This window comes from Galeopterus variegatus, unplaced genomic scaffold (genome assembly GCF_000696425.1).
Source record: "Galeopterus variegatus unplaced genomic scaffold, G_variegatus-3.0.2 Scaffold11034, whole genome shotgun sequence".
Classification (NCBI taxonomy): domain Eukaryota; kingdom Metazoa; phylum Chordata; class Mammalia; order Dermoptera; family Cynocephalidae; genus Galeopterus; species Galeopterus variegatus.
The window spans coordinates 26,605-35,933 of record NW_007737145.1 but is presented as its reverse complement, the minus strand read 5'-3'; the positions used below and the strand labels follow the sequence as shown (position 1 = coordinate 35,933).

Genomic DNA, 9,329 nt, shown 5'->3' with positions numbered 1-9,329 from the left:
CTGACCTGGGCAATACCATGAGATTTTCTGCCATTCATTGATATGCCACCATACCTTCTCCAATGAAGTCTGAACCTCAAACTTGGGGAAAGGGTCTCTTTTCTAATTTTTTTCTTTCTTAACTTTAGGTTTGAGGATTGGGGGCTTCTTCCAAGCTCACATAGCTGTTGGAAAAATTCATTTTCTTGCAGCTGTGGAATTCATGGCAACTCGTTTCTTCAAGGCCAGGAGGAGAATCACTCTGTTGCTTGAATCTCTTCATTCAGGGAAAGACTGGACCCTCCTTTAAAGGGCTCATTGGATAAGGTCAGGCACACCTAGGATAATGTTTTTTTTTTATTATCTCAAACTCATCTGATTAGAGACCTTAATTACAGCTTTTCCCTTCCTGTTTTGTTTCGTTTTGGGCAGATGGCTGGCACAGGGATCTGAACCATTGACCTTGGAATGTTTGTTTTTAATTATTATTTATATTGTTTTGCCAATTTTCTCATTTTATTCATAAATTGTTTTACAAATTTTATTTAATTTTATATTGTTTTTTTTTTTGTGATTCCCCCAATTTCTTTTAAAAGGATTATTTTGAATTCTTTGTAAGTAATTTCATAGATTTTTATTTCTTCTGGGTCTACTTCTGTAGCTTAATTGGTTTCTTTTGATGGTGTTAGATTTTATGATTTTTCACAATCTTTGTGTGTCTTTACAATGATGTGTGCACATTTGAGCAGATGGCCACCTTTTCTGACTCTGCGTGTAATTTTTGGTGTTGTTAGATCTTTGCTATTTAATATTTGAACTTAATCTTAGGACTGCAGTTGCTTCTTATTCTGAGGAAGATTTGTAGTGAGCACCTGAAATTAAATGCAGCCCCAGAACTAAATCACTGACCTGCAGCTCTTTCCAGGTCTGGGGAAGATTTAATGCAAGCACCAGAACTAGAACGCTGTACCAGAACTAAATTGTTGGCCTGCCTTTATTTTCCAGTCTGGGGAAGATATTTTGAGCAGTGGAACTGAAGGTCTGCACTGGATCTTATACACTGACCTCTGGTTTTTTTCTGGGCCTGGGGAAGACTTAATGCAAGTACCAGAACTTAATCACTGAACTTTTATTAGTTTCCAGGTCAAGAGAAGGCTCTACAGGACAACCTGTGTTATGTGGGAAATTCAGCCAGACACTCTGGCCTATAATACCTGTGGATTGTGCCTTCTGCAATGTGATCACACTAACCAGTCTTCTAAGCATAGTGCTCGCACTGATTGGAAGGCAGAGCAGCTGTCATGATCCAGGTGCCAGTCGCTGTGATCAGCGACCTCACTCTTTGTCTCTAATTCACCCATGTAGTTCAGCCTACTTACATTTCCAGTGCTTCCTATGGGATGGAACTGAGTGGGCTTCCTATGAAGATCCCCAGACCTATGGGGAGATGAAGAGCCCACCTCTAATTCTCTCCTACCACCTCAGAGACCACAAGTCCAGGGGAATGCTTTGTGAGTGGTGTTATGCCGGTTTGGGAGTGGAGGTGGCATGGTCTCAGATGACCACTCCTCTTCCCAGTCACAGATTTTCTCATTGCTGCAGCCCCAAGAGGATTCTCTGCTTATTCCACGGCTTTGTGAGTGGTGTTATGCCGGTTTGGGAGTGGAGGTGGCATGGTCTCAGATGACCACTCTTCTTCCCAGTCACAGCTTTTATCATTACTGCAGCCCCAAGAGGATTCTCTGCTTAATCCACAAGTTCTGGTAAATTCAGGGTGGTATTTTTGTCTTGGAATAGTTGTCAGCTGTACTTTTCTGTGGGCGAGTGATGCTGGTGTCCTCCTATTCCATCATATTGGTGACATGATCCAAGACTATACATTTCTTACTGACTCCAACCTTAGCTGTAGTCCAGTTGTTTATATTGAGCACTTTGTTTTGATTCACTTTTAACTAGTTTGTGATTTTTATTACAACTTTTTCACCCATTAGCTCTTTAGCAGCATCATTTAATATTTCCAAATGCAAGGGTTATTTAAGTATTTTTACTCTGTTTTTAAGGTTTTTGCAAGCAAAGCTTATTCAGTTGCAACATAAAGATTCTACATTTAATTAGTATTTTTCTTCTGAATACTGGAAGTATATTCAAAGATTTAAAATTCATCCAGCACTCATAATTTATATCATTTTGTATTACAGAATTTTCATTGTCTATTTTAGTCCTAAAAATTTGTACAGTCAATGTTTTTAAATTTACCCCCATTTTCAATATTTTTAATGTTCATAATTTCTTCTTACATGATATACATCTTATCCTGGGATTATTTCTATATGCTTTAAAATAACCCTATACAATATTCTTTGCTAAAATGGTCTGTTGATAGCACTTTTAGTTATTGTGAGAAAATATCTATGTTTATTTTTAAGCATATTTCTTAAAATGGTTTTTCTGGGTATATAATTTTATACTGACAGTAATGATTTTGTAGCTTTCTTCGAAGGTGTCATTCCACTATCTTCTTGTCCCACTGTGGTTTTTATAAGTTATCTATAAACAGAGGTGTGCTGTTAAACCAACTCTCTCAAATAAATATAAAAATAAAGAAAGGTGATTTATAGTGATTTATAGTGCTTGAAACTTTGTATGGCTGTTTTCAAGCTAGTGATGTGACATCCCTGAACATAGAGTTGGGAAAATATGTGCAAAATATGATTTTTTCTTTTTAGATAAATGGTTTTATTTCATTCAGGCTAATTTTTAAATATTATCCTTGATCCTTTATTTTTCATCGCCCACTTTTCTTCCACCTTGCAGTACCTCTCATTACATTCTCGCTCAACCATTTGTGTAAACTCCATGGTATTTATTGTTCTGTATATTTGACCAAATGCGTATAGTTATACAAAAACACACATTTCCTATACATGTACATACAAATTAGCATAGACATACAAATATGTCTTCTAAGCATAGTGGGAAAGGACCATTGTTTTGATCACCAAAATAAATAAATAGTATTACAAAGACTTCTCTGCATTTTCCATTTCTCTCCCAATAGTATATTGGGGAAATAACACTAAATTAATGAGAAAAATATGTTTATGCATAATTTATTCCACAATTATCTTGTGATTGCCGTTAATTGTTTCCAGTATTTTACCCTTAACAAAATATTATATAAAAGTAAACACAATCAAACAGAAAGAAATCAATAATCCAGTAGAGGTATTGATTTTTAATGTCCCAACTAGAAGCACGGCCCTGAGTTTAGAGAACCTTAAACAAATGGTGACTTTTGTGCCCAACTCTTTTCTTAATTCTATTTACTGCCTAATGTTATAACATCAGAACAAGAGCCCTATGGTGCTAACTAAAGACCAATGCAGTGAAAGGGCTTGTTGAGCCCTAAGAACGAGAACGGGCTGGCTGTCCTGCTTTTGCTTCACTCCCTTCCCCATCCACATCTGTCTCAGTGATTGTGTCTCCTGGGCACTGTGTCTATTAAAATTACTTAAGACACTAGCTTAAAATGATGATTCTAGGGACCCTACAGAAGCAAGCATCTAGGTCTGATGTGCAGACTCCTTTACTAAAAGCTTGTGAGAGAGGGAGGGGGGAAGAGGAACAGGTAAAAGGTCACGAAAATCAACTACAATGTATACTGAGAAGTTAAAATTTAAGAAAAAACCCTTGTGAGGACACAGCCTCAACAAACAACTTAAAGCTTTTTAAGGAAAAAAAAAAAGGCCACTTAAAAGCTCCATGGGACAAGAAGCATAGAATAGAACCATTTAAAATTTATGACAAAAATCAGAAATTACTCTGGTGCTACCAAGAATAAACTGAAACCTGAAATGGCAAAACTCTTTTATTGAACATCCTGCTGAAGCCCAAGAGATAATGTCACCTCCTGCTGGTACTCCCCTAATCTGTCACTTTGAGCTTTTGTGTGTGTTCAGGATCTTTAAAAGCATCTTCTATGAACCACAGATGCCCCAAACTCCTTGAAATCTTCCGAGGTGACCCACATCTGCTTGAAACTGCTCACGGCGGTCATAACGGATGCACCAATCCAGGCACAGAAACATCTGTCAGGAGAAGCCGTGATCTTGATGGGGGTCCCTTTGAAAGCCAGCTGTTCCACTTCTTTCATGAGCCTTTCCTCCAGCCCAGGGAAGAGAGTGGTGCCCCCAGACAGCACAATCTGCTCAAAAAGTTTCTTCTGGATGTCCCTGTCACACTTCATGATGCTGCTAAAGACCATTTTTGAGAGCCCTGGGTTGTCGATGTCCAGCTGGTCAGGAGCAAAAAGAACCTCAGGCACCTGGTACAGCTCTTTCCCAATTTGTATGACATTCCCGTCTGGCAGTCTGTATTCCCTCAGGACCTCCTCAGGCTTCTTGCATAGCTCTTTCTCTGGCTCCAAGGCAACATAGCATAGCTTCTTTTTGATGTCATCCACCAAGGCCTAGTTGAATGTGCCGTGCGTATGCCAGTGAAGATACATCCACTAGCAAAGAGGAGCTGGGTGAGGTGCTCTGTGATGTCCCTCCCTGCCACACGGAGCTTTGTCATCCACCAAGGCCTCATCGAGTGTTCCAGGGAAGATACATCCACTAGCAAAGAGGAGCTGGGTGAGGTGCTCTGTGATGTCCCACCCAACCACCACGCAGATCTTGGTGACTGCATGAGGCAGGCAGTAACTCTCAAAGATGGTGACAGTGCAAGTGACCCCATCCCCACTGTCCACCACCAGGCCTGTGACACAAGCAGAGGCATAGAGTGCTACCACTGCATGGTTGGACAGGTAAAAAGCAGGCACATTGAAGTTCTCAAACATCATTTCTGCAGTCTTTTCCTGAATCTCCAGTAGATTCAAGGAGGGCTCAGTCATGAGTACAGGCTGTTGATGGGGTTTTACCGCCAGCTCCCACTCAAAATATGCTCCCAGAATTTCTCCATGTCATCCCAATGTGTTATCAGTCCACGCTCAATGGGGTAGTGCAAATATAAGGCCTCATGCCTGTGCAAGGCTTTTTCACCCACAAAGTATTTCTTTGTATCAGCTCTTGCTGACAGCATGTTGAATTTAGGATGACCCACCACAGAGCTGATGACATGACGGGGTACAATCTCTCCAGACAGGTCTGCTTTGCAGACTCCAGAACCGTTGTCTAAAATCACAGCAGGAACATCTAATACGTGTGGATCAAACACGTCTGTATCGTGCTCTTCTGGACTTCACCAGAATAAAGAACTCTTGGGCCACTCTGTGAGAAAACAGGCACCTTTGGGATTCCAAAGTTCTCAGTTTGTCACCCAGGCAGAGGTAGCAGACTGTCCCCAATCCACCCAAATGCCCCTCCTCAACCCATGAATCCTGTCTCCTTTCTGGTGGGCCAGGGCCTACTGAGGCGGTTTCAGTGATGACTGCCTTTTATGTAACAATGTAGCCATGGCAACAGTTGTCCTTAGTGATCATCAGAAGGGCGGGGTCTCTGGGCCACCAGTACTCCCTACTTGATGAGACATTAAGCAGAGGAAGGCAATTACATCTACGGATAGCTCTGATAAGCCTGTGAATGTACAGCAGAGGCTTAGTTTTAGAACAAAGTAAAGCTGAAAACTGTTGGTTTGTCCCAGAGAACTGCCCTCTTTGCTCTGCTCAGCTACTGCATGTGGGAGGACAAATGTTTCTGTCCCTTTGGTAAGAGAAGGAACTAAGCACCAGACACATGTTCAGGTTGAATAGGGAATACCCATCATCCACTCAACACCCTTTCTTTAATTTCCCCGTACTTTTTTTTATGTTTTAACAGCTTTATTGAGATAGATTTTGCATATTATAAAATTTACCCATTTAAACTGCCCATTTCCATTATATATATATATATATATATATACACACACAGAGATATATGTAAACATCACAAAAGTCAATTTTAGAACATTTTCTAAATATTTTCACCTCTTAAAGAATCCTGCTGGCCTTTTAGCCTCATCAGACCATCCTTCTAAGCCTAATCCACACTAATATATATTCTGTGTCTGTAGATTTACCTTTTCTGCATTTTTCATATACATGGAGTCATATAATATGCGGCCTTTTGTGACTGGCTTCATTCACTTTACATAATGTTTTCAAGGTTAATCCATCCTTTGGATATAACACATTTTCTTTATTCATCAGTTTATTAAAAATTAGTGTTTCACTTTTTTATTATAAATTATGCTACTAGAAACAATCTTGTACATGTTTCTGCATGGATTTATGTTTTCTTTTTTCTTGGGAAAAGAAGTGGAATTCCTGAGTCATAATAATAACTCTATGTTGAATCATTTAAAGTACTGTAAGTCTATTACTGAGCTAGGGCTCACTACCTGATGCACACAGACGTCAATACCACAGCACCAGATTTTGCAAGAAGAAAGGTTTTATCTGTCAAGTCAACTGTCATGGAGGCAGGAGGTTCAACTGTCAAGTTTGTCTCCCAGAACTAGGGTCTGAACGGGCTTTTAAGGGCTATTCAGGATCCCTGATTAGGGAAATCCAAGTCAGGCCAGATGACATGGCAAAGACGCAAAAAAAGCATTTGACAAAATTCAACATCCCTTCATGATAAAGACTCTCAACAAGTTAGGTATAGAAGGAAATTATCTCAACACAATAAAAGCCATCTACAACAAGCCCACCACCAATATCATCCTGAATGGGGAAAAACTGAAGGCTCTCCCCTTAAGAACAGGAACAAGACAAGGATGCCCACTCACCACTTCTATATAACATATTACCGGAGTTACTAGCCAGAGCGATCAGGCAAGAGAAAAAAATAAAGGGCATCCAGATTGGAAAAGATGAAGTCAAACTGTCCCTATTTGCAGATGACGTGACACTACATATACAAAAACCTGAAGACTCTATCAAAACACTCTTAGAGCTGGTCAATAATTTCAGTACGGTTGCAGGACACAAAATCAATGCTCCAAATCAGTTGCATTTATATCTCCAATAATGACCTAACAGGAAAAGAAATTAAGAAAGTAAACCCATTTACAACAGTCACCAAAAACAAAAACAAAAAAACTAGGAATGAATTTAACCAAGAAGGTGAAAGATCTTTACAATGAGAACTACAAACCACTATGGAAAGAAATTAAAGATGACACAAAAAGATGGAAAGACATTCCATGCTCTTGGATTAGAAGAATTAACATTGTGAAAATGTCTATACTACCCAAAGTGACCTACAGATTCAATGCAATCCCCACCAAAATACCAATGACATTCTTCACAGAAATGGAAGAAGCAATCTTAACATAATAGACAAAGCTATCCTGAGTGAAAAAAAAATAAAGCCAGAGGCACAACACTACCTGACTTCAAATTATACTACAAAGCTATAGTAACCAAAACAGCATGGTACTGGCATAAAAATAGACACTCAGACCAGTGGATCAGAATAGAGAAGACAGAAATCTCCCCTCAGGCTTACAGCCATCTGATATTTGACAAAGGCAACAAAAACCTACACTGGGGAAGACTGCCTCTTCAATTAGTGGTGCTGGGAAAATTGGATATACATATGCAGAAGAATAAAACTCTTACCATACACTAAAATAATCTCAAAATAGATTACAGACTTAAGTATAAGACCCGAAACTGTAAAATTACTGGATTAGGTCTGTGCACAGACTTTATAAACATGAGCCCAAAAGCACAGGCAACAAAAGAAAAAATAAACAAATGGGACTACATCAAACTCAAAAGCTTCTACACAGCAAAGAAAACAATCAACAGAGTGAAACGACAACCTACGGAGTGGGAGAAAATATTTGCTAACTATGCATTTGACAAGGGATTAATATCCATTATATACAAGGAACTCAATCAATTATACAGTAAAAGTACAAATAACCCAATTAAAAAATGGGCAAAGAAGGTGAATAGAAATTTTTGAAAGGAAGACATATAAATGTCCAACAGGCACATGAAACAATGCTCAACATCACTAGTCATCAGGGAAATGCAAATTAAAACCACACTGAGATATCATTTCACCCCAGTTAGACTGGCTATAATTAAAAAGACAGAGAATAAGAAATGCTGGTGAAGATGTGGAGAGAAGGGAATGCTCCTACACTGTTGGTGGGACTGTAAATTAGTACAACCACTATGGAAAACAGTATGGAGGTTTCTCAAACAACTACAGATTGATCTTCCATACGATCCAGCAATCCCACTTCTGGTTATATACCCAAAGGAATGGAAATCATCATGTCAAAGGGATACCTGCACTCCCATGTTCATTGCAGCTCCACTTACAATAGCCAAGATATGGAACCAACTTTAATGCCCATCGATGGATGATTAGATAAGGAAATATGTGGTACATATACACAATGGAATACTGCTCAGCCATAAAACACAAATGAAATTTTACCATTTGCAGCAACATGGATCAGGTTGGAAAACATTATAAGTGAAATAAGCCAGACACAGAAAGAGAAATAGCACTTGTCCTTATTCATAAGTGGGTGCAAGGAAAAAGGAAGGGAGGGAGGGAGGGAGGAAAGAAAGAAAGAGAGAGGTGCCGGGAGGTGAGTGGTGATATACCTTGGTGGCCTCAGTGCCCCGTCAGGAGGGCCCAGGACTCCATCCCAAGTCTGGCTGGCCTGCCCAGAGCCAGGAGGAGAGGCAAAATGGGCTTAGGTGGGTGGGGACCAGGTGCCCTCAGCCCTGCTTGGGGACCTCAGAGGGCCAGGCCACAGCCAGGAGGGGACTGTCACCTTCCCGCCCAGGCTGGCAGGCCTGAGGTGGCTGTGCAGAGCTGGGCCCAGAGCCTCATCAAAGGCCTGGCAGCCTCTCACCAGGAGGTGCCCAGAGCCAGCTATATGGAGCAACATGGGAATACCAGGCCCTGCATGGAGGGGTCTTGGTGCTGTCCTGCAGCCCTAAGGCGTCTCAGTGCTGGTGTCCCACCATGCTTCCTCGATGGGGATGCTATGTGGTGCTGTGTGGCTTGGCCTCACTTCTGGGTGATTTTCCTACCTCAAACTAATGGTCAGTTGGTCCTATGCTCCCTGCCTTCCAGAAGCAACGACAGACTGGTGTGGCCAAGGTGGGCCTCAGCAGGCCTGGGCAGCCCCTGGCATGGGGGTGGGGGGTGGTTGTGAGAGACCATGTGATCTGGGCCTTGGTCTGCACACCCCACCCCCATTCCACTCACTGTTCACCCCTGGGGGATGGACAGGGAAGACTGATTTTGCCACCCCTCCTGCTGTGAACAAGCCTCAGCTTGTCCCAGCCCCCCCCCCCCCCCGGACCACCCTTATTCCCCCCCCCCCCCGGA

The 9,329-nt window shown here is 41.2% G+C and overlaps 1 pseudogene; it reads right to left on the bottom strand.

The window, feature by feature from the left end:
• Positions 1 to 3,943: 3,943 nt before the first annotated feature.
• LOC103610374 lies at positions 3,944 to 6,437 on the bottom strand (annotated as a pseudogene).
• Positions 6,438 to 9,329: the final 2,892 nt, after the last annotated feature.